Genomic DNA, 23,576 nt, shown 5'->3' with positions numbered 1-23,576 from the left:
AAGTTGTTTTCTAATTAGTTTCATGGAGCATACAAACAAGATAATCAAATGAGAAAAGAGATCTAGAGTGCATGTCTCACCCTTAGGTCCTGCTTAATCCCCAATTTTAATAGCCCCCTCTCCTATTGCTAAGCTGTAGAAAGTAAGCTAAAACAGAAGCAGAAATCAACTAGTTCAGAGGTTCTTTGTGAAGTCTGTGAACAAGTTTTAATAATTAGTAATTTAATAATATTTTAATAATTGCATTTAAAAATAACTCCTTTGTAATCCTATGTATTTTACTTTATGCACTTAAAAATACTGTTCTGAGAAGGGACCCATGGACTTCACAAGCCTGCCAGTGAAGTCTGAAACACAAAAAAGTTTAATAAACCATGATCTATTTTAATTATCTCAGGGAATTACACAAAATCTATCCAGTCCAACAGAAACTTGTAGAGAAATAAGTGGTCATCCACTTTTGTTACTTCAGGGGGAAATCTGCGATCCATTTCTACTTTTAAATAGTTCCAAGTTAGTTTGTTATCTTACATTAAGCTGAAACTAGCAGCAGCTCTTCAACTTCTACCTACTGCTTCTAGTCCTCTAGGACCAAACCAGTAAAAAAAGAATCTTCCACATGATTGCTTTTCAAATAAATTAAGAGAGTTATGATATTCGTTTCCTAAGTCACTGGACTTGAAGGAATCACATATAAGATAGGCTTCCAAGGATTGAACAGTGTACTCTAGACATGGTCTGGCCAGGTCAGAATGCCAAAATAACTTCTCATTTTCTTGGCCTCTCTTTGACATCATTACTCTTTTCACACACCTTAAGATGCTATTAGTGTTGTTGGTTTTTGAGTCATACTGGTGACTCACATTGAGATCTCAGAACACTAAATCCCCTTGTATCTCTTCACATAAATGATTTGGCAAAACCTCCATGGATCCTGAACTTGTGAAGCTGATCTTTAAAAAAATCTAATTGGAACTCACATTTATCTCTACTGAGATATGGCACAATGTCTTTTAACAGATGAAGAAACTGAGACTAGGAAAGGTTAAGGGATGTGTCCAAGATCATGCAAAAAGTAAGTAACATGGCTAGAATACTAACCCATGTTTACTTCAAATTGATTGTTCTTTCCTCCACACAGCTTTATAATAGAGACTCGGAGACTAAGAGAGTTCTGAGATTTAGTGGTTGTTTATATACACTGATAACGAGACACAATGTGGTATATAGCAGATAGAAACAGGGTCTCAGAGTACAGACGTCACTTAACCTCACAGTGACCCATATAATTGAAACTATAAATTGTTCCTTAATATACTGGTGAAATCAAACATTTGATTTTTTTTAACATGGCAAACGTACTACAGTCATATTTATGAGAAGCACAACGTGCACTTGAGGTCAAAATGGGAAAGATCAGTGAAATAATTTCGAGAGCCACAATACCAGTTTGAGAAATAGTTTAAAATTTAAATATAGAATAAGTGAACAAAGAGAATAACTGGCCATATCCTACTTCTGAAACCATAAGAAAAGGAAATAAATGCAAAGCACAGAAAGAAGGATTGTCATTTATGAGGAACTATTTCCTAAATTTTTAAATTTACAAAGGAAAATTTCTATATTTTATTTAATGGATACCAAAACTATCAGTAAAGAAACTGGATCAAGACTACCTACAAGGGCAAGAAAATGGATATGACCATTTATAGAGACCCAAATTTATATAAAGGTCTGCTTCTGTGAGGATGTGTTAAGTCCTAAATAAATTATGTAACCTTATTATCCAGAGGAGAGATGCCATATATCCACAATTCATATAGACAGATGTGAAACATAAGATTTGGGTTTCCTGGCGCAACTAACTGTGTATAAAGATAAGAGACATAGCACCGAGCTCCTGCTTCTTCAGCTCTTCCATTCATGGAAAAAGTGAAGGTGGGTGGGGCACTGTGTGCTGGGGAAAAAAGGTAAAGATTTTCCTGATTCAAATGGGTCCACACATCCCTCTTTCTCTTTCATGGTTCATAGTCCCTGAACTAATTTCCTAAAGTTGCACAAAAGTATAATTCTGCATCACTCTCACTCACTACTATATTTTTGTTTTTTACTGTCAGATCTCTAAGACTGCTAGTTTCCATTACAATTTCAGAAGGAAAACAAAGCAGACAGGTGAAAAACTTCTGAAAAACAAACCCCTGAATATTTAAGCATCTGGCAATGCTCTGTATCATTTGTTGGGTCAAAACAGAATAGCAGAATATGTGTTTCAAAGTGTAACGGATCAAGACACACATTCAACTATTGGGTATAATTAGAGAACAGATACAACTTCACTGTTCCTAAGTAAAACCTGGTCAAATATTACTACTAAATTTCTAAATTGAGAGGACAGAGCCAAGATGGTGGAATAGAAAGACGGATCTGCTCTAGCTCTATCCACATAGCCCATTTTGTAAAAATGACTCTAAACAAATTCTAGAGCAGCAGAAATCACAAAATGACAAAATGAAAGAGATTTTCAGCCCCAGACAGCCTGGAAGGTCAACAGCAAAGGTCTATAGCACCAGGCTCAGAGCAGAGCACAGCCTTGCATGGGCCGTATGGCACAGAGAGGAGTGGAGCAGGCTTCACAGCACAGAATCCTGGGTAGCAGCTGTGGTTCCCAGATTTCTCAACCCAAAAATGCCAACGACAGCTTCAAAGGTCAGTGAGAAAGCTCCTTCATCTGGGTGAGAGGGGAGCATGGTCCTGCCCCAGCCCTGGCCCCAGGGTGGCAGAAGCTCCAGTTTTGGAGCCCTCTGCCTAAAGACCCTGGGGGAATCCAGCAGCCAATCTAGGTCGCAGTCCTGGGGTGAGGAGGAGCACATTGGCATGGTGGAGCTGAGGCTCTGGAGAGGGAATCCAACTCGCAGTTCCTGGGCAGAAAAGAGTGTCTGTGGTTGCTCATAGACCAGAGTGCAGGCCAGGAGAGGAGTAAACTCCTCTCCCTTGATTATGCCATCTTGGAGGAACTGAAAACTTACAGGTCCCTAGAGTATACCCTCCACTTGACAAAGGACTCACAAGTCAAGTAACTGGCTGGGAAAATGCCCAAAAAAGGAAAAAAAAATAAGACTATAGAAGGTTACTTTCTCGGTGAACAAGTATTTTCCTCCATCCTTTTCGATGAGGAAGAACAAAGCATACTATTAGAGGAAGGCATAAAAGTCAAGGCTTCTTCATTCAAAACCTCCAAAATAAATTTGCAATGGTCTCAGGCCATGAAAGAGCTCAAAAGAGATTTTGAAAATCAAGAGAGGTGGAGGAAAAATTGGGAAGAGAAATATGAGAGCAATGGAAGAAGATCATGAAAAGCAAGTCAACAGCTTGCTAAAGGAGACCCCCCAAAATGCTGAATAACACCTTTAAAAATAAACTAACCCAAATGGCAAAAGAGGTCCAAAAAGCCAATGAGGAATAAAATGCTTTGAAAAGCAGAATTAGCCAAATGGAAAAGGAGGTTCAAAAGCTCACCGAACAAAACAGTTCTTTATATGACAGAGTGGAGTTCAGGGAAGCTGATGACTATGAGATAAATCAAGCAGTTAGAAAACAAAACCAAAAGATCGAAAAAATAGAAGATGATAACTTCTGACCTGGAAAAAAGATCCAGGAGAGACAATTCAAAAATTATGGGACTACCTGAAAGCCATGACCAAAAAAGGAGCCTAGACATTATCTTTCATGAAATTTCCAAGGAAAACTTCCCTGATATTCTAGAACCAGAGGGCAAAATAAATACTGAAAGAATTCACTGATCACCTCCTGAAAGAGACCCAAAGAGAGAAACTCCTAGGAACATTGTGGCCAAATTTCAGAGTTCCAAAGTCAAAGACAAAATACTGCAAGCAGCTAGAAAGAAACAATTCAAGTATTGTGGAAATGCAATCAGGATAACACAGGATCTGGCAGCTTCAACATTAAGGCTTGGAATGGGATATTCCAGAATTCAAAGGAACTAGGATTAAAACGAAGAACTGAGTATAATACTTCAAGAGAATAAATGGTCACTCAATGATATAGAGGACTTTCAAGCATTCATGATGAAAAGACCAGAGCTGAATTGAAAATCTGACTTTAAAACACAAGAATCAAGAGAAGCATGAAAAGGTAAACAGGAAAGAAATTATAAAGGACTTACTAAAGTTGAACTGTTTACATTCCTACATGGAAAGATAACATTTGTAACTCTTGAGACTTTTCTCAGTATTTGGGTAGGTGGAGGGATTATAAACACACACACACACACACACACACACACACACACACACACACACACAGAGTACAGGTTGAGCTGAATCAGAAGAGATGAAATCCATAAAAAAAAATAAAATTAAGGGGTAAGAGATGACAAAATGGGGAGAAGAAAGGGAGAAATGGAGTGGGGCAGACTATCATTCATAAAAGAGATAAGAAAAATCTTTTTCAATGGAGGAGAAAAGGGAAGAGGTGAGAGGGGAAAAGTGAAGCTACTCTTTCCACATATGGTTTAAGAAGGGAATAACATGCTCACTAAATTTGGTATGAAAATCTATCTTACACTACAGGAAAGTTGGGGAGAAGGGGACAAGTGGGGGATGATAGAAGGGAGGGCAAATGGGAGAAAGGAGTAACTAGAAGTAAACACTTGGGAAAGGACAAGGTCAGATGAGAGAATAGAAAAAAAGGGGATGACAGGGCAGGATGGAGGGCAATATAGTTAGTCTTACACAACATGACTATTATGGAAGTCTTTTGCAAAATGACACATATATGGCCTGTATCAAATTGATTGCCTCCTCAGTGGGGATGGGTAGGGAAGGAGGGAGGGAGAGAAGTTGAAATTCAAGGTATTAGAAATGAATGTTGAGAACTATTATTGCATATACCTGGGAAATAAGAAATACAGGTAATGAGGTATAGAAATACAAGAAAAAAGAGAAGATGCGGATAAGGGAAAGGTGGAGTGTGACAGAAGGGAGGGTACACTGAGAAAAGGGATAATCAGAATGTAAGGTATTATGGGGGTGGGAGGAGGGGAGACATGGGGAGAAAAACTGGAACTCAAAATTTTGTGGAAATGAATGTTGGAATCTAAAAATAAAGTTTTTGAAAAAGAGTGGAATAAAATTCAAAATTCTTAGTATTAAAGGTATGATGCAATTAATAAAAATTAATGTCATACCAGCAATTCTTACAATGATCTTTTTACCCTGATGAATTTTTATTTTTCCTACAAAACAAGAACTGGCTCCTTAAAGAAGTAGTTAATTCTAATTATTTCATCAGACAGAATAGAGTGAATTCAGAATCTTATTTCAACCTACTACCCAGAGACGTCTGACTTGCTTAACTCTTTTGAAATTTCTACTGCAAAACAATCGGAGCAGTGATTTGACATCTCTGATGTTGCAATAAAGGAATAAGATCCATGAGGAATTGTTGAGTTTTTTTTCACTTTGTTTGTATACTCAGTATTTAGCCCACTGCCTGTCACAGGACAGGTAGGCACTTATTAGTATCTACTTGCAGAATAAGCAACTACAAATAAGACTTTTTATAGGACTATAAACCATTATAAGGATGGAATCAGCCACTTAAAATTAGTTAATATATTGACTATAATGTCAAGTACCATTTTGACATGACTTGAAGCAATTTTTCAAGTGAATTTGTTCAGTGAAAAGAAAAAGGATTCTAACGAGCAAGGCTCAAATATGTTACATTGCTCATCTAATGAATTATTTTTTAAAGAAAATTGTTTCTATTGATTTTTAGCACCTTAATTTCTCAGTCTCTCTCTCATATACTAAATTGTATTTTTTAAAAGGCAGAAAAAGGAAAATTATTGTGTATAATAATTACAATTCATGTACCACACACAATTTGTTTTAGCCTTTCCCCAATCAGTGGGCATCTGTTTTATTTCCAGTTCTTTGCTATCACAAAAAGGAAATCATGTGGTTGAGAAAGTTTCTTTGGTTTTTATGGTGATTGGTTTATACTGGTTAAATTTGCATCAGAAATGACAGACAACATGAAGATCTTTCCTCATGATGTCTCAGTTTCCATTTGTCAGTGTCAATAGCTTAATAAGTCAGAATAGAATAACTGGAATTATTGTTTTTTCTGAACTTTATCTTTTCTTCCAATTTAGTACTGATTTTGACCATTAACAAGCTGGCTGTCTGACTGCACATACTAATAAAGAAATCACATATGAGTAAATAGTCACTTCTAAGTATTAAGATATAACTTATTTCATTTTCATGGTGGTTAGGACACACAATGTTCTGTAACTTCTGGGGTTTTTTGTTTGTTTGTTTTGTTTTTTACTGAAAATACTTAGATAGTCATGAGCCAATCTAGATCCTTAGTGATGACCTCCAGGTCATTCTCCTTCCTTGAAGAGTTCTCAGTTCAGTGCCTGGTTCAAAATATTTCTTCCTTTTCTTCTGCCCTCCATCAGGAAACTTCAAATGCATATTGATGTTTCCTTAAATATTCTAAGTTCCTCAGTCAACTCAATTACTGTAAGTTAGTTGTCTCCTCTACCACAGCTCCACATCATGCCCTTGATCACCAATCCTTAATAATATCCTTATTCAAAAATACTTGATTTGATCATGACCTTTTATCAAGGTAGAAACCTTTTCCTCTTGTCTTATGATCCCTACCTCTGTTCTTCATCCTCACTACAACCTGCATTCTCTCCCCCTCACAGATTGTCACCCCTACACTGGCTACACTCTCATTTCTTCTCTATATCTACCCCTTGGTGAAGCAAACCAACTTTACACCATCTTCACCTCTTGAATTCACTGCTCCCATTGCCTCGTTGCCAATCACAGCTTGCCAATTCCCAGCCCTGGATTACACCTACCATATGCCTCCTTCCTTTACTGCTACTCACATCCTGCAGAATGCAGTTGGAGTAAATTATGAAAGCAAGCTAACTGGATCTACTATAAATGTATATTAGCTAATATCAACTGAACCCTCTCTGCTGTAAGACTACTCCTCCCTAATCAATTCACTCACTATCCAACTTTCCACAGTGACTGTTCTAAAACTTATCTTTCCTCATACCTACAAAGCATCATTCCCTACCCAGGCTGAAGGTAAACAAAACCACAAAACTGTCAGTGACTTAGGGGAATGTCTACTCCAAACATGTGAAGACTTCCCCAGCAGAATGGATGGATGAGAACAATTTGTTGCAAGGGCCATGAAGAACTTTCAGTGGACTAACTCTTGTAGTTTGTGGATTAATCAATTAGACATTTCTGAGACAGCCTTCCCTTCTACCTCTGTCCCTTTTCAGATGGCTAAGATGGGGAATTGTGCATATGTTTATGAGGTCCATAAAAGTGAATTCCAATTTCAAATGATCCTTTGATGAGGATCTACAAGAAAAAGGATGATGTTTTTCAAAGAAAAGGGTCTGATAGATTGAATCTATCACTGAATCCTCCAATGTGACACACTGGGTAACTCAGGCCCAGGTTTAAGTCACATGAGATTTTCAACTTAACCAATTTTTATTTACATGCTCTATCCTTTTGGCTGAGATTAGTCAAAAGCAGTTCACTTTCACCTGGAAAGGATCAGATATACCTTCACCATCCTTTCCCTGGGCTACCTAAATTTTCCTTCATATTGCCTCATTCTTATACACAGAACTGAAGAAGGTTTCACTTCCTGAAAACATTGCTGTATACCACTATTCTGATGAAATAACATTAACCAGACTGGATGAAGCATATGTGGCTGAGGCCCTGTATCAACTGGTGGACCATATGGGAGAGGGTTGAGAAATCAAACTGAAGAAAATCCAGGGTCCAGACTACTCAAATTTGAGGGAACATAGTGGATGGGGAAAACCCAAATGATTCTAGTCATTGAATAGAGTAAGCTACTGACACCTGCTTCATTATTATTGATACACCCCCCTCCTTAGATTCTAGGAAGCCCAGAGACATATATGACTCCAAGTTTTAGACCTTTCCTATCTGAGTAGACTGATGGCCCCAATTTACCAAATAGACTATCAATTTGCCTCTTTCAAGTGGGGTCCAAAGTAGGCTATTGCCCTAGAAATCTAAAGCAGGTCATTCAGCAGTCTCTCCCCCTTAGGCCCTATGCCTTTATGAGGCCCATGTTTTAGGATGTCTCTATCCATAATGATCAGGTACTTCAGGGTGGCCAGAACAAATGGCCATTAGGCTTTGGAAGCCTTAAACCCCTCAAGAAGTACTTCATTGTTTGAAAAGCAGGTTTTTGTTGGTTCATGGACTCTAGCTGCTACAGATAACCCAGGGTCAACCTACATTTAGAGTTTTCTATTGTGAGTTGGGTAATGCAAGATACCTTCTTAACAAAAAGGATAGGGATGAGGAGGGGTTCTACCATTAAGTAGAAATGGTATTGTCAAAACTGAGTTCACTCAGCTCCCCTGGGTATTATGGACCTTCACAGTTCGCAATTATGCTAGAAAATGAAGCTTCCAGTATAGGCCCTGGTACCTTTAGCCCAATGGGTCCTTACCTACAAAGGCCTGGATGCTAAGGAATAGCATTGGTAAAATCTTTATCAATATTGATTCCTTAATGGCAGCTATAGGTCTGGCTGAGTACTCTGGAGCTATGATAAGACTGGACAATGAAAGGATCTCCCCTTTGGGGTCAGGACCAATGTAAGAATTTTGCCAATGCCTCCTATCACATCTAGTTGTCTATGTGTCACAAACATCCTAAGTTCTCTGATTAATTAAAGACCAGGTTGAAACTGTTAGACTAGAGGAAGTTAGGGAGTAGATTCATTACCAACATGGACATGGGACCTTATGATCCTCATAAATAAGGATAAGGCAGCCACTCCTGCCAAAGTGGGCTATTTATGCCAATCTGAGCACTCACCTAACTCATGTGACCTTCAACCAATCCTACACTGGCAAACTGAATCTTACCTAATTTCATTAGCAGATGAAAAAGGCTCGGTGTGCTACCTTGTTACTTTGGGAAGAAGAACCATTCTCTGATCTAGTGGTTTCTTGGTCCAGTCTCCAGGAAGATTACTACATAAGGATAGGTAGGCTTTTGGTGATGGTTCTGCCTTTTAGTATGCAGTCCAGATTTGCCATAGCTTTCTTCTAAGAAACAAGCATCTTTTAATTTTATGGCTACAGGTGCTGTCTACAGCGATATTTGGGCCCAACAATACAAAAGCTTCCATTATTTCTCCCTCTAGTTGCCAGGAAGTGATGGGACCAGTTTGGTGATAGTTTCAACTGAATCTCTTGATTCCCTCTTTACTCTTTCCCCAGAAAGGGTTTGGGGTAACCAAAAGAGGAAGTATTATCTGTAGGTGCTTTGCTTTCTAACACTATGAGATAATTGAAATGGCTGCTACAGGAGTTTCTGGGTTATGTGATCAACAAAATGACTAGACATTTTCTCTGATTCTCAACAACTTACAAACTTTTCCAAAATACCTGTCTTCCAAGGTCTAAGACACCAAGAAAAATAACAAGGCTGAACTTATTATTTAGCTGAAGAACTAAATAGCAGAGATAGCTAATGCCTAACTTTTAACATACTCAATAACAAGTTTCTCTTTCACCATCATGTTCTGGCAGCATGGCACAAACAGATCCCTAGGCTGTTACAACGTCAACTGTGCCCATCGTAATCCTAATCCTCCACCATGGAGGTGGAAATAGAGGAAAGTAAGAAGCTTGCTCAGCTTGTGCACTGTGCTGTAGCAGTGCTCAGTCAGAGAATGGAAGATTAGTGGAAAAGAGGGCAGCTCATAAGCATATATTTGAAGCAACACTAAACCTGAAGGAAAAGAGACTGACATCCAGCTAAAATCAATTCTGTCCCTCCCAGAGGTTGAGTGCCAAGCTTATAGTCAGTGAAAAGCGAATCCCCTAGCATGGAAGAAGACTGAGATAGCAGTGAAGTCCAGGCCCAGGGAAAATTGCCACCAATAGGGAAAGAGTCAGAAAGTAAGGTAGTAAAGGAATGTAATTTTTTTTTTTAAATACTGAAACTACTAAAGATACTCGAAAGAGAAAACTCAGCTTAAAGATCTTGAGCACAAGTGGATAAACCAACTTGCACGATACTAAATAACTAAAGGGAATATGAACTGCAGGTTAAAAACGAAGTCCAGATATCTGTGAATAAATATTGCAAGACAAAGGAAAAAAGAGTCAACACCTGATAAGGCAAAGAAATCTATGAGAGCACGGAACCAAAGCAGGATATTACCAAATGATTTAAAAGAGAAATAAGAATCACAAAAGTAGAAGTCATGCCTAAAGAACACTAATAATTGGCAGACTTGGAATATGTCAGTAGATAATCACAAGACTTATCAAACAACTGAAAGAGAAAATTGGAATAAAAGTACAAAAATATGAACTATCTTGAAGAAAGGAAAAAAGTGCACATGCATGCACACACACCACACACCCAGAGCAGATTTCTCTAAGCAAAATAAGTCGATTGCAAAGACAGGATGCTTTGACAACTTTAGATTTACAGATTCCCAGAAGAACACTACAAGTCAAAAAATGTGGACACCATAATGTAAGAAATAATACAAGAAAATTATCCAGAATTTCTGACCACAGAAAAAAGTGCCAAATGAAAGAATTCGGATGAAAAACACAGAACAAAAAGCTTCCATGTTAAAAATGCAAAACAAATTAAAAAAAAAAATTTTTGTTGCAAACTCCAAGACAAATAGTAGTTAAATTCAACAATTCCAATGACAAATTCTTCATGAGACCAGGAGATGATCTTCAAATTCAAAGGAAAAGATAAGTGAATAACACAGGACTATTTGCAATACCTACCCATCAGAAATAGTAAGAGAATGGAAAAATGTGTTACAGAGAGCAAAAAATCAAGCTGCAACCCCAAGGTGATATACTGGGCAAACTTTTGCCTAATTATCTATGAAAAAAAGATGGTCTTTCCATAAAAAGAGGTATCTGAAGCATTCCTACAAAGAAAATCTGATGTGAGCAGAGTATTTGTTTTGCAAACATTCCAGACAACAGAAGTTCAAGAAAGGTAAACAAATACAACAACCAAGGAAGGCATAGATAATGAAATAAAGCATAAAAGCTTAATATAAATGGAAAAACCACAAAGGAACATACCTGGAATACCATTGGCTAAACCATACAACACCCTACCTAAAAGAATATTAATCTTTTTGGCTGGACTAAACTGTAGAATGGGAGGTAAGAAAAAATAGAGGGGAAAGGTAAACAATTCAGGGATATTTCCTGTGGTATCCCAGGAAGAAAAAGACCTACAGGAGAATGAGTGAGGTTGGTAAAGCGAGGATCTGAAATAAAGGAAAATTAGGGGTCAAATCTCAATTCAGTGGTAGAAGGGAGTCCCATTAAAGAATGCTCCCATGTGGGGAGAAAGACTCTATAATGAGAGATAGGGACCTTACAAGGAATATTATCTGAGAGATTTGGTGCTTAGATTTCTAGGACAAGATTGTGCCTTGTTTATATTAAAGGTAATACCACCATTAAAAAAAAATCAAAAGAGAAGCATGTTACATGTCTTTCACAGATATGGCTATGAGATAAATTCTTCACAAGGAAAAGAGGAAATTACAAAAGACTGAAATCGGTAATTTTGATGATATGAAACCACTTTCTCTCCACTTTCCATCTGCAGCTTTGCTTAGTTTGAACACCACCGAACGAGATATAAGTACCCTATGGTATTCCTCATTCAGCTTCCTCTTGTGTGTTGTCTTCCCCCCATTAGATTATAAGCTTCTTGAGGGCAAAGAATGTCTTTCTTTTTCTTATCTGCACCTCCAGTGCTTAGCAACAGTGCCTGGGATTAAGAAGGCACTTAATAAACATTTACTGAATTAATGCACTTAGGATATGAAATGAAGCAATTAAATAGGAAAGAAAATATTTGCATTATATTTATATGAGAAGAGGTTGGTATAAATACACAACACACACACACATATACACATACATATGGATTTTTATACTGTATATGGATAAACACAGATTAGGTATATATATATATATATATGTATACGTATACATACATATATGCCTAAATGCAGCCACAAGTCATTCCCCAGTAGATAAGTGGTCAAAGGTGAAAAACAGGTTTCAAAGGGGAAATAAATAATAAATGAGGAGGCAGGTAAATGGCTCACTATATACTGCATGCTGATTGGGAGTCAGGAAGACAAAAGTTCAAATCCAGCCTCAGATACTTATTAGGGCAAGTCACTTAAGCACTATCTGCCTTTCAGTGACCTCAAATGTAAAATATAAAAAGGGTTGTTGTGAGGATCAAGTGAGATAATTTTAAAGCTCTTAACATAGTGCCTGGCAGGTAGTAGGTACCATATAAATGTTTCTTTCTTCCCTCTCCTCCCCCGCAAATGTAAATTAAAAACAACCCTGAGGTTTCACCTCACACCCAACAAATTGGCAAAGGTGTTAATAACAAACGTTAGAAGGGTTGAGGGAAGACAAACTACTTAGTGTACTGCTGGTAGATATGTAGATTAGTATAACCATTTTGGCATACAATCTGGCATTATGCAAATAAAGTAACGAAAATGTTTATACCATTTGACTCAGAAATTCACTAGTAATACTATACACCAAAGAAGTCATTGATAGGATAAAGTCAGTCTCCATATACATCAAAATATGCACAGTACTTTTTCTAATAAGAAAACTGGAAACAAAGCAGATGCCTATTAATTGGACAATGGCTAAGAGGCTGGTATCTGAATATGCTCTGAAGATGACTATGCTATAAGAAACAACACATATAATGAAGACAGAGAAACACAGAAAAGATTAAATGAATTGAATTAAAGTGAAGTAAGAGTCAAGAAGAAAATACACAATGACTACAAAAACAGAAGCAATTAAAAAAAAAAAAAAAGGATGTTCCAACTACACAAAGAACAAGCATGGGTCCAAAGAAGAGACAGAAGAAGATATCCATACCCTCTTTTTTGCAGGGCTTGGAGGAGGTCCACAGATGCAAGTATGTCATACAGTTCTGGCACCTTGCACCACATGGACCATATCATTGAAATCTTAGACAAAGTCCTTTCTATGTAAAGAGTGAAGTTGGGGGCGGAGCCAAGATGGTGGACTAGAAAGAACACTTACGCAGGGTCTCCCCACACAGCTCACAAAATACCTGTAGAGAGGGACTCTCAACAAATTCTGGAGCAGCATAAGTGGAGAACAACAGAGTAGAGGAGATTTCCAGCCCAGGGTGACCTGAAAAACTCACAGAAACGTCGGTTGCACTGGACGCAGAGCAGAGCCCAGCCCAGCCTTGGTGACACAGCGAGATGAGACTCTGGGAGGAGGACACCTCAGGGGCAGAGGACACCTCAGGTGTGGAATCTCCAGTCGCAGCAGCCAGTCCTCAGATCCCTCAACCCACAGGCGCCAAAGGTCAGTGTCAGGGTTTTATCAGCTGGCCAGGAAGGGAAAAGGGCCTTCCCATAGCTCCGGCAGCAGGCAGCAGCCACAGAGGCTACACAGCAGCTCTTATAGACCCTCCACTGTTGGAGCGTAAAAATCCCTGGGGGCACTGAAGATCTGAGTCTTACCTCAGCCCTGGAGGCCCTGGCCGAGCTGGTGTTTCTCTCACACTGAATGGCAGCCCTGCCCATCCAGCTTATCTGCTTCTAGTGCTGACTTCGTGGAACTGGAGACCAAGTGGCTGTGGAGAGGTACCTGCTAAGATTCTGGGCACAAAAATACCTCTCTGAGTCCAGACCAGTACACGCTTGATTCTGCCACTTTGGAGGAACTGAGATCTCACAGATTTCCAGAGTATACCCTACTCTTGACAAAGGACCCAAAAGTCAAGTAACTGGTTGGGAAAATGCCCAAAAAAGGGGAAAAAAATAAGACTATAGAAGGTTACTTTCTTGGTGAACAGATATCTTCTCCCATCCTTTCAGGTGAGGAAGAACAATGCTTACCATCAGGGAAAGATGTAGAAGTCAAGGCTTCTGTATCCCAAACACCCAAAATAAATATTCAATGGGCTCAGGCCATGGAAGAGCTCAAAAAGGATTTTGAAAATCAAGTTACAGAGGTGGAGGAAAAACTGGGAAGACAAATGAGACAGATGCAAGAAAAGCATGAAAAGCAGGTCAACACCTTGCTAAAGGAGACCCAAAAAAATACTGAAGAAAACAACACCTTGAGAAATAGGCTAACTCAATTGGCAAAAGAGGTTCAAAAAGCCAATGAGGAGAAGAAGGCTTTCAAAAGCAGAATTATCCAAATGGAAAAGGAGCTTCAAAAGCTCACTGAAGAAAATAGTTCTTTCAAAGTTAGAATGGGAACAGATGGAGGCTAATGACTTTATAGGAAACCAAGAAATCACAAAACAAAACCAATGAAAAAATGGAAGATAATGTGAAATATCTCACTGGAAAAACAACTGACCTGGAAAATAGATCCAGGAGAGACAATTTAAAAATTATGGGACTACCTGAAAGCCATGATCAAAAAAAGAGCCTAGACATCATCTTTCATGACATAATCAAGGAAAACTGCCCTGATATTCTAGAACCAGGGGGCAAAATAAATATTGAAAGAATCCACCAATCACCTCCTGAAAGAGAAACAGAAAGAGAAACTCCTAGGAACATTGTGGCCAAATTCCAGAATTCCCTGGTCAAGGAGAAAATATTTCAAGCAGCTAGCTAGAAAGAAACAATTCAAGTACTGTGGAAATACAATCAGGATAACACAAGATCTAGCAGCTTCTACATTAAGGTATCGAAGGGCGTGAAATATCATATTCCAGAAGTCAAAGAACTAGGACTAAAACCAAGAATCACCTACCCAGCAAAACTGAGAAGAATACTTCAGGGGGAAAAAATGGTCTTTCAATGAAATAGAGGACTTTCAAGCATTCTTGACGAAAAGACCAGAGCTGAAAAGAAAATGTGACTTTCAAACACAAGAATGAAGAGAAGCATGAAAAGGTAAACAGCAAAGAGAAGTTGTAAGGGACTTACTAAAGTTGAACTGTTTACATTTCTACATGGAAAGACAACTCTTGAAACTTTTTTCAGCATCTGGGTAGTTGGTGGGATTTCGGACATGGACACACACATACACACACACACACAGAGCACAGGGTGAATTGAATAGGATGGGATCATATCTTAAAAAAATGAAATTAAGGGGTGAGAGAGAAATATATTGGGAGAAGAAAGGGAGAAATGGAATGGGGCAAATTATCTCTCATAAAAGAGGCAAGCAAAAGACTTTTGTGAGGAGGGAAAAAGAGGGGAGGTGAGAGAAAAAACATGAAGATTACTCTCATGACATTCGACTAAAGGAAGGAATAAAATGCACACTCATTTTGGTATGAAAACCTGTCTTACAATACAGGAAAGTGGGGAAGAAGGGGATAAGCAGGGTGGGGGAGATGATGGAAGGGAGGGCAGAGGGAGGAGGGAGCAATTTGAAGTCCCCCTTCTTGGGGAGGAACAGGATCAAAAGAGAAGCAATGGGGGGCAGGATAGGATGGAGGGAAATATAGTTAGTCTTACACAACACGACTAATATGGAAGTCATTTGCAAAACTACACAGATATGTGGGGAGGGTGGGATGAAGAGAAGTTGGAAGTCAAAGTTTTAGGAACAACTGTTGAGTATTGTTCGTGCTACTGGGAAAAAAGAAATATAGGTAATAGAGTATAGAAAATTATCTGGCCCTACAGGACAAAAGAGAAAATGGGGACAATGGAAGGGAGGGATATTAGAAGAGAGGGCAGATTGGTGATAGGGGCAATTAAAATGCTCGGCATTTGGGGGTGGGGGGAGGGAGAAATGGGGAGAAAATTTGGAACCCAAAATTTTGTGAAAATGAATGTTAAAAGTTAAATAAATAAATTAAAAATTAATAAAAAGAGTAAAGTCTAGGATTTTTGGTCTTTCAACTCTTCTACATTTAAGTACTCCTTCAGAGGGTCATTATTTTGTTTTGTTCTGGCAATCCTTAAAATTTATTTTTTCCCTGCTTCTTTTCCCTCTACTACTGTGTATGCCAAAAACAACAAAATCATAACTAAAATAAAAAGAGAATTTGAAAATCAAAGAAACAAAACTAAAATAAAAAAATACTAAATCATTAAATGAAGATCTGCTCCACCCCAAGAAACTAAAATGACAAACTTTTAGCTAATTTGATCAAAAGAGAGGAAAAATAAATTAAAAAAAAGAAAGAAAAGGACTAATTTATATGAAGAAATTATTAGAAACTACTTCATCAAGTTATATCCCAACAAAACTGATATCATAATTGAAATGAATGCTTTACAAAAACATAAAATACCCACACTAATAGAAAAAGAAATAGAAAATATAAATAGCTCCATCTCAGGGGAAAAAATGAATAAGCAACAACTACAATAAATGTAAGCAATCAAAAAAATTAATGTTGCAACATTACAAAGAACAAGCATGGTTCCAAGGAGAGATATAAAATACACCTACCCCATTCTTAAAGTCCAATAATAGTTCTAAAGTCATTTATGTGTTGTTATAATTTTTAAGAGGTTTTTAGGACCTTGCCATCAAAGGGTGGGATGTAACAGCAACACACTTGCCCTCTCCTAGCCTGTGTTAGAATAGCTCCCTCACCTCCCAAAATTCTTAAGAAATCACTGGCTCAAGGAGCTACGACTCAAGTTACCTAGTTTTTGATGTACTACCCTGCTAGCCTTAGGACACAGTGATGTGTTTTTCCTATTCACCTAAAAGCATAAAAGAGTCTACTCATATGGAGTTGGGACCCTTCAGACTTGGCAGACATCCCAAGGCCATCTGAGTCATGGGACGCTGTGTTGATAACAAAATTCCATATGGAGGCAAAGAAATGCTGTCTCTACTCAAGGTAAGTGTTGTATCCCTACTGAGTATCCTTGCCATATTTTGGTGAAGTTAAATTCCTTTGTTAATAGTGGAATGACCAAAAAGTGTCTCATTTCCAACAGTCGATTTCAGTTGCCAAGATGCTGACCTCATTCTTTCAATGATGATAAGGAAATAAAAAATATGCTCAATGAAGATTATTTACAGAATGGATTCAAACTTAAATGGGGACTAAATAACAATCATAAAGAATATGAATATTAAAGAACAAGTCATAGAAACAATAAATGTTTCATCAAAAAATAGCTATGAGACAATTTTTGGAGTTCAGCCAAAGAAGTCATTAAGGCAGAATTAATGTTTTCCCCCTAAATATTTTCATCAACAAGTGTGGGGGCAAGGGGCCAATGAACTGGGCATGCAACTAAAAGCAAAAACAAAAAAGAAACAAATAAAAAAAAAAACTTCAACATAAAAACAGAAAATTTGAAAACCAGAGAAATAATTGAAAATGAAAAAGAAAAACTGAATCAATAAAATAAGGATGTTTCCTCCCAAAAAACTAATAAGACAAACGGATAACTAATCTGATCAAAAGAGAAAAAACAAATTACCTAAAAAAAAAAAAAAAAGAAAGAAAAAGGTAAATTTATATGTGAAAACAAAAAGGAAAGAAATTATTAGAAACTACTTTGCAAAAATATAAAGGAAGAGTTTAAGCAGTTGTATTTGTCCTTCATTTTCAAAGAGGAACATGACATCAGGGAAATAATGACACCACTTGCAGTTGACTTTGATTTGAGTGAGAGAGTTATGCAAGGTCACCAGCCTCACTTTCTCCTTCAGAGCCAGTGGTCAGACATTCATCAGGATGACTGGAGATGGCCCAGTGGGAGACCCTGGCCCTTTTAAGCTAAGGACTTTTCAGGTACTCAGAGCGAGGTGACGTCCAGTACCCTATCTTAAACTACATTATATGAGAGTAATTATCAAAACTATCTGGTACTGGATAAGAAACAGAAATATAGAATAATGGGAAAGAGTAGACATACAATATATAGTGGCAAATAAACAAAATAGCCTTGTATTTGACAAATGTAAAGACTTAGGATTTGGGAGTAATTCATTATTTGGTAAAAATTGTCAGGAAAACTGGAAAGTAGTACGGACGTAGACCAACATTTCACACCATTTACCAAGATAAGATAAAAATGGATACATCACCAAGATATAAAGAAAGATTTTAAAAGAACATTAGAAGGACATTGAACATATTACATGTGGAAAGGTGAACAATTTATGAATAAACAAGAGACTGAGAGCAAAGCTAGGTGTAAAATGGATAATTTATATTAAGTTAAATTAACAAGATTGTATACAAATAAAGCAAAATAAAGTTGCATATCTAAAATATATAAAGAACTTTGTCAAATCAGTAAGAATACAAGTCACTGCCTAACTGATAAAGGATCAAAGGATGTGAACAGGTAGTTTTCCAAGGAAGAAATCATAACAGTTTACAATCATATGAAAAATGTTCTAAATCACTATTGATTAGAGAAATGCAAATTAAAACAACCAAGATGCCATTTTACACCTACCAGATGAGCTAAAATGATAGAAAGGTAAAGTGACAAATGTTGGAGGGAATGTGGAAAGACTGGGACACTAACTCATTGTTGGTGAAATTTTGAACTGATCCAAACATTTTGGAGAGCAATGTGGAATTATTTCCAAAGAGTTATTAAACTATCTATAACGTTTGACTCAGCAATACCACTTACTTGATCTATTTACAAAGATGATTAGGGGAAAATAAAAACCTATATGTTCTAAAATGTTTTTAGCATCTATTTTTCTTGTGGCAAAGAACTGGAAATTGAAGGTATGTCCACCAACTAGGGAATGGCTGATTAAACTCAATGATTTTCAAAAAACATGGAAAGATTTGCATGAAATAATGAAGAATGAAATAAGCAGAACCAAGAGAACACTGCATACAGTAACAGCAATACTGTTTTAAGAATGATTTTGAGTAAGTTGACTATTATAAATACCTAAATTAACTATAAAAGACATATGAAGACTCATCTGCATCCAGAGAAAGAATCGATTAAAAAGAAATACATATATATATATATATATATATATATATATATAGCGAGAGAGAGAGAGAGAGAGAGAGAGAGAGAGAGAGAGAGAGAGAGAGAAATTTTACATACACACAGACACACACAACCTAGTTGTGTCTAAAGGTAGCTATCTCTAGGCTGAGGAGAGGGATAAGGGAGGGAAGAGACAAAAAAAAAGGAGAAAAGAAATTTACAGGATAATTTTATTATATATTTGAAAGGAATAGCCAGTTGTACATAGTAGATTTGCAGTTTCATGTACAATCATCTTTTATCGTATTATGTTAAATGCTTGTTTTATTCCATAAATTAAAAATAAAAACTACTTTGTCATGTTATATCAACAATGAATATTTACAAAAAAAACATAACATGAAAGAGATTAATAGAAAAATAAACAGAAAATATTAACAACAGCTCCATTTCAGAAAAAAAATGAACAAGCAAAACCTACAATAATATAAGCAATCATTAAAAAAAATGTTTCAACATTACAAAGAACTACATAGGGGAATTGATACAAATTTATAATGCTGAGACCTATTTCCCAAGAGGTAAAGGACATTTTATGTAAACTGCTCCAAATCACTAAAAAGAAAAGTGCAAATTAAAACAATTTTGAAGTTCCCCTCACACCCAGTAGATTGAGAAAAATGACCAAAAAAATTTAAAATGCTGACTACTGGAGGGTCTATGGGAGTATAGACACATTGCTGGGAGAATTGTGAATTGATACTGTAATCATTTTGGGAATCAATTTGGAACTATACCCCAAAAATCACTGTAGATATCTTTTAACTCAGTGATTCAACTCTCAGACATGCAGCCCAAATGGTCAAGGAAACAACAAAAAGACTCTTATGTACAATGATATTGCAGTACTTTTTTATTAAAACACAGAACTGAAAACAAAATGGGTGTTTAGAAAATGTGGAATGGAGAAATAAATTGTAATATACAAAGCAATGGAATATTATTGCATTCTAAAAAGTGACAAAAGGGATAATATCAGAGAAACAGGAAGATGAAGTGATATGAAATGAGTTTAACAGAACAGTTAATGAAAGAAAATGAAGAAAAGAAAAAAAGTTCAAAAGGAGATACAGACAAGCAGAGTTATTCCATCCTATCATCCTAAACACGTACGTAGAGAGAGGAGAGGGAGAAGGGGATGTGGGGGGCACAGGGTGGGATGAATATGAAGAGATGATATCTAAAAAAGAGAATTAAGTGTTGAGAGGAATGTACTAGGAGAAAGAGAAAGGGAGAGATAAAATGTAGTAAATCATTGCACATAAAAGAGGCAGGAAACAGCTTGGAGGGGAAGATGAGTGGGAATAAGTGAGCCTTTCTTTCATCAGATTGGGCTTCAGGAGGGAATAACACACATTCAATTGGGTATGGAAGTTTACCTTACCCTACAGGAAAGCAGGGGGGAAGGGGATAGGAAAAGGGGGATAACAGAAGGGGCAGCACATTGGGAGAAGGGGTAATCGGAAGCAAACTTCTGTAGAGGGACAGGTCAAAGGAGAGAATGGAATAAATAGAGGGTAAGACAGGACAGAGGGAAATACGCTTAGTCTTTCACAACATGACTGTTATGGGAAGTGTTTTGCATGACTATAGATGTATAACCTATAACAAAATGCTTGCCTACTCATTGAGGGTGGATGGGGATGGGGGGAGAGAATGTGGAACTCAAAGCTTTAAAAATGAATGTTAAAAATTGTTTTTACATGCAACTAGGAAATATGATATATAGGCAATGAGGTATATTAAGTTATCTTGCCTTACAGGAAAATGGAAAGGAAGGGGGTGAGGGTGATAGAAGGGAGGACAGATGTGAAGAAAGGGTAATAAGAATACATGCTGTCCTGGGGTGGGGGAAGGGAGGAGATGGGGAGAAAATCTGAAATTCAAAATTTTGTCGAAGTGAAAGTTGAAAATGAAAATAAATTTTTAAAAAAGAAGCAAAAAAAAATATAAGACTTCAATAGAATTTTGTAAATATAGCTCCTACACAGCAGTTGGGCAGCTATGTGGTGCCCAACAAACAACTGAACAACAATCACAGTGGTTATTAAAGCATGTATGATTAACTTGAACCTATAACATACGTAAGCACACTGCTATACTGTTTTAGTTGGTGTTTCTTCATTTTCCTTTGTGGCTGTTTCTGGTTTTTGTTACATGATTTTCGTTCAGTAATTTTCACTGGTGTTCAACTCTTCGTGACTCCATTTGGAATTTTCTTGGCAAAGATAGTGGGGTGGTTTGCCATTTCCTTCTCCAACTCATTTTACAGATGAGGAAAGTGGGTTATGTGACTTGCCTAGGGTCACACAGCTGGTAAGTCTAAGTCAGATTTGAATTGAAGAAAATTAAGTCTTCCTAACTCCAGGGCTGGCACTGTATCCACTGCACCAACTAGCTTACCCCATTCTCTGCTGTAATGACTTCTAATTGTTCTAACAGTAGAACTACTTGGTAAACACAGGCTATAACAGGTCTCCCGTACATTGAAACCTTCTAAATTCTCCTTCCCCTCTCCCCTTACCCACCAGGCTCAACAGTGCCTTCTTCAGGTCTCCAAAAATCACATTCTTTATTAATTTATTTTTAGTTTTCAACATTCATTTCCACAAGATTTTGGTTCCAAATTTTCTCCCCATCTCTCCTCTCCCCTCACCCCAGAGGTCACGCATTCTGATTACCCCTTCTTCCAGTCTGCCCTCCTCTTCTACAATTCTCCCCCTCCCCCCCATTCCCATTCCCCTTTACTTTGATGTAGGGTAAGTTACCCAGTTGTTCGTGTATGTTATTCCTTCAAGTCAAATCCAATAAAAGTAAGGTTCACTCATTCCCCCTCAGCTCCTCCACCTCTTCCCCTCCATTGTGAAACCTTTTTCTTCCCTCTATTATGTGAGATAACTTACCCCATGCTATCTTCCCTTTCTCCTCCCAATATATTCCTCTCATCCCATAATTTTATTTTTTAGATATCATCCCTTCATACTCAACTTACCCTGTGCCCTCTATCTATTTCCTTCAACTACCCTAATAATGAGAAAGGTCTCAAGAGTCACAAATAACATCTTTTCATGTAGGAATGTAAACAGTTCAACTTTAATAAGTCCCTTATCATTTCTCTTGCCTGTTTACCTTTCCATGCTTCTCTTGATTCTTGTATCTGAAAGTCACTTTTTTTATTCAGTCCTGATCTTTTGATCAAGAATGCTTGAAAATCCTCTATTTCATTGTCCATTTTTTCCCCAAAGTATTACACACGGTTTTGCTGGGTAGGTGATTCTTGGTTTTAATTCTAGCTCCTCTGACCTCTGGAATATCATATTCCAAGCCCTTTGATCCCTTAATGTAGAAGCTGCTAGATCTTGTGTTTTTCTGATTCTATTTCCAGAATACTTGGATTGTTTCTTTCCAGCTGCTTGTAATATTTTCTCCTTGACCTGGGAACTCTGGAATTTGGCTACAATATTCCTAGGAGTTTTCCTTTGGGGATCTCTTTCCAGAGGTGATCAGTGGGTTCTTTCAATTCTCCATTTTACCCTCTGGTTCTAGAATATCAGGGTAGTTTTCCTTGATAATTTCTTGAAAAGATGATGTCTAGGCTCCTTTTTTTGATCATGGCTTTCAGGTAGTCCAATAATTTTTAAATTGTCTCTCCTGGATCTATTTTCCAGGTCAGTGGTTTTTCCAATGAGATATTTCACATTGTCTTCTTTTTTTTTTTTTTAATCTTTTGGTTCTATTTTATAATTTCTTGATTTCTCAGTCAGTTTCCATTTGCTCCATTCTAATTTTGAAGGAAATATTTTCTTCAATGAGCTTTTAGATCCCCTTTTCCAAATGGATAATTCTGCTTTTTAAGGCATTGTTCTCATTGGTTTTTTTGGACCTCTCTTGCCATTTGGGTTAGTCTATTTTTTAAGATGCTATTTTCTTCAGTATTTTTTGAGGTCTCTTTTAGCAAGCTGATGACTCTTTTTCATGATTTTCCTGCATCACTCTCATTTCTCTTCCCAATTTTTCCTTTACTTCACTCACCTGATTTTCAAAATCCTTTTTGAGCTCTTCTATGGCCTGGGACCAATTCATATTGCTCTTGGGGGCTTTTGATGTAGGAGCTTTGACTTTGTTGTCTTCTGGTTGTATGTTTTGATATTCTTTGTCACCAAAGTAAGAATCTATAGTCTGAATTTTCTTATTACGCTGTTTGTTCATCTTCCCAGCCAAATACTTGACTTTCTACCTCTGTCAAGGTGGAACTCTACTTCCAGTAGGGGTGGAGGTGGGGCTGGATGTACTGTTCCAAGTTTCAGGGTTTTTGTATCAGCTGCTTGATCTCCAGTCCTCTGTGGGACCAGCCAGCACCCCTCCTCCACCCAGGTCTGCCAGAGTATTCCCACTGCCCTTCTATCCTCTCTTTGGCATTTGTGGGCTGAAAAGTCTGGAAACTGCCA

At 37.4% G+C, this 23,576-nt stretch overlaps 1 protein-coding gene across 1 annotated transcript in view; it reads right to left on the bottom strand.

Moving 5' to 3' along the window:
• The window catches only part of ZNF654 (zinc finger protein 654), a 108,596-nt gene that overhangs the window by 59,135 nt on the left and 25,885 nt on the right, over nucleotides 1-23,576 (bottom strand). The window lies entirely within an intron of this gene.

This window comes from Notamacropus eugenii, chromosome 6 (genome assembly GCF_028372415.1).
Source record: "Notamacropus eugenii isolate mMacEug1 chromosome 6, mMacEug1.pri_v2, whole genome shotgun sequence".
Lineage (NCBI taxonomy): Eukaryota > Metazoa > Chordata > Mammalia > Diprotodontia > Macropodidae > Notamacropus > Notamacropus eugenii.
This window is presented reverse-complemented; position numbering and strand designations above follow the sequence as displayed.